The sequence below is a fragment of the Cyprinodon variegatus genome, unplaced genomic scaffold, assembly GCF_000732505.1.
Source record: "Cyprinodon variegatus isolate N-32 unplaced genomic scaffold, C_variegatus-1.0 Scaffold81, whole genome shotgun sequence".
Lineage (NCBI taxonomy): Eukaryota > Metazoa > Chordata > Actinopteri > Cyprinodontiformes > Cyprinodontidae > Cyprinodon > Cyprinodon variegatus.
Window position 1 is genome coordinate 809,078 of NW_015150534.1, and position 2,971 is coordinate 812,048.

Genomic DNA, 2,971 nt, shown 5'->3' on the forward strand with positions numbered 1-2,971 from the left:
TTAAATTTAAACAAATCCATAAAATATTTGAATATGTTTAAGCCCAGCCTTTAAAACTGCAACAGTTTGTTAAATAACAGTAAAAAGTAGTAATCTAATTTAATAATCCAAGAGGAAATAAGTTTTATTAATCAATAAAAACAAAGTGATCATAATATCAGATTTAGTATTTGCAAAATTATAAATTCACAATCGAACTTTATTGATCTCACATTGGAGAAATTTCCCCCCTAATCCCCTCGGGTAGCTGTGGGCGGCCATTGTGGGGCGCCTGGGGAGCTGTGTGGGGTTAAGGGTCTTGCTCAGGGACCCAGAGTGGCAGACTGTGGGACTCATGGATTCCAGGCTCTATGCTCTGACCACTAGGCCGCCACTCCCCTAAAATTATAATAAGTATAAAAATATGAATATATTGAAATTCTGCCGTTTTAAAGAATTTAATGAAAAATAATTAGATTAACAACTTTTGGTGAAATCAAGTCAGAATTCTTTTATTACAAAACTCATAAAACAGTTCACTGTTTACTGTCTAAATGTGGCCTCTAACGAGCCTGAATGAAGCTAAAGTACAAAAGCATAATCTCACCTAAACATTAGTTATAACTTTTTGTGTTTTTAGACAATTTTGTTCTTGATTCAGTGAAATTACTAATGAGATTAATGACACTTCATGTTTTCACTCAAGTAAAAGTAAAAAGTCCAGTAAAAAAAAAAAAAAACAAAGTTTTTTTGGTTGGTTTTTTTAATAAAGTTACTCGAGTTAATCTAACTGCAAAAACGATCTAGAAATAAGTAAAAATGTCTTAAATTAAGTGTATTTACCCTTGATTTGAATAGGTAAATTTGATAATTTGCCAATGGAATTAGTATTTTTACCCTTAAAATAAGATAATTAGATAATATGCACTTGGAATAAGACAATGCAATTGTATTTTCTTATTTTGAATCTAAATTGTCAAAATATCTCTTTAATCTCCTCAATTTAAGAAGAAATGCACTTATTTTAAGAAAAAATGATTTATCTACATTTAGATTTTTTCCAGTGTAACTGCTACCCACCTCTGCTGGTTTAGGATTGGCTGATGCAGAACGCAGCATTTCCAGTTATTTTAACTGATCAGAGTTAAAAATAAAACCCACAGACTTTAGCAATCTTGATTTATAGTTGATACCATCAGAGATGAACGGCACTTCTCACGCTTTGTAAAAGTTTGCTCATCCACTGTTTGGAGCAGACCCAGAGATCACTGCAGGAACTATATGACTTATCTGGTTAAATTAATTAAGACTGTATAAAATAAAATAAAATAAATTTCCATTTTAAACTGAGACTCCTCCCACAATATGCCAGTGAGAGTTTCTTTATATGACATGAAGATGATACTTTAGCTGTGTCATGGTCAGAGTTTTGCTGCAAATGTTTTTTTTTCCATTTCTTTCAAACAGATTAAGAAACTTAAAGTGTAAATATATTAAAATTCTGCTGTTCCTTTTATTGCCAAATCCTAATTATCTGTTCTTTTCAACAAAATATGTTTTTTTTTAAATAACAAGGCAGCACAAATCGATGACCGAGCTGTAAAAAATCCAAAGAGCTACTCAGCTTAATAATTAAACATCTTTACAGCAAAAAAATATACATCATAGTTCAGTGTTATTTGGCATTAAACTTTAATTACAACTCAACAGATAAAAACACACTTAAAAAAAATGCACTTTTCTTTTTTTACTTCACCGTAACAGAGCTTCTTGTTTTTTTATTTTCATTTTTTCCAGTTAACTTTTACTGACTGCCTTTCACCACCAGAGGGCAGTATATACTCAATCTAGATTGTAGCTTTGGGAGATTTCTGGTTTTGAGCAGTAAATAGACTGTTGCATTGTAGTTGCATTTTGTAAAAGATTCACTAATCTTGAAGAGGGAAAAAGACTAATGTGGAAAAATAGATGAATATAGATAGATATAGATATATATGTGCCTTCAATTTCTAAAGCAAAACCTTTTGGAAGAAAAAGAAAAACCTCTAATTGTGCTTACGGCCTAAGGTCACCAATGTGTTGCCCTTCACCTCTTGAATTCAGCACTTCTAAACAACTGGAATATATAATCTTTTATTTATTAGTAGCTGCTTGTGAAAAAAGGAAGAAAAATAAGCTTCTGAGAAGTTTGGTGATCTCTGACAGAGGCACCATTGTTGACCTTTCCCCATATGTTTAAAAGGAGATAACAGACAAAACATATCCCTGTCGTGTGCTCTGTAAACAGAAAACTACAAGAGACAATCTTCAGTGCAGTGAGCATTTTAAACTTTGATTCTCCCCCCCCCTCCCTTTTTGAGAAGACCACATCTGTTTGCTGTCTGTTCCCCTGGGCCTGCACTGTGTAATCTATTGCATTAGCTCACATTAGTGCATATCGCCCATGGGCCTCGGTAATCACAAACGCAAAATGAGCATTTCACTTAGCATCACCCTCATGTTCCCTCACACTGTGGCAGACCTAGAGCAAAGGCGTTCTTGAGGACGCGAGTCAACAACAGCTTATGACATCCTTCCTGTTAAACCCGATCCCCACGTCAAGAGAGTGACGGTTTTCATCTAAAGCTTCTTTAATAGGACAAAATAAGGAAATCTTGGGGGTTTTTTTATCCTCTGTTTACTTGCTGTTCTGGATCTTTCTTTGTAAAATGAGATCATTTAGTTTTCTGATTCTTTTTCTGACTCAAATCGATTTTCTGGGCCCGATTTCACTGGGAAAAATCTAAATCTAGATAAGTCATTATTTCTTAAAAAAAGTGCATTTGTTCTTGAATTTAGAAGGTAAAAGACATATTTTGCCAATGAAACAAGACAATTTACATTTAAAATAAGAAAACACAATTACATTGTCTTATTTCAAGTGCATTTTATCTAAATATCTTATTTTAAGAGTAAAAATACTCATTCAATTGGCAAATCATGTCATTTACCT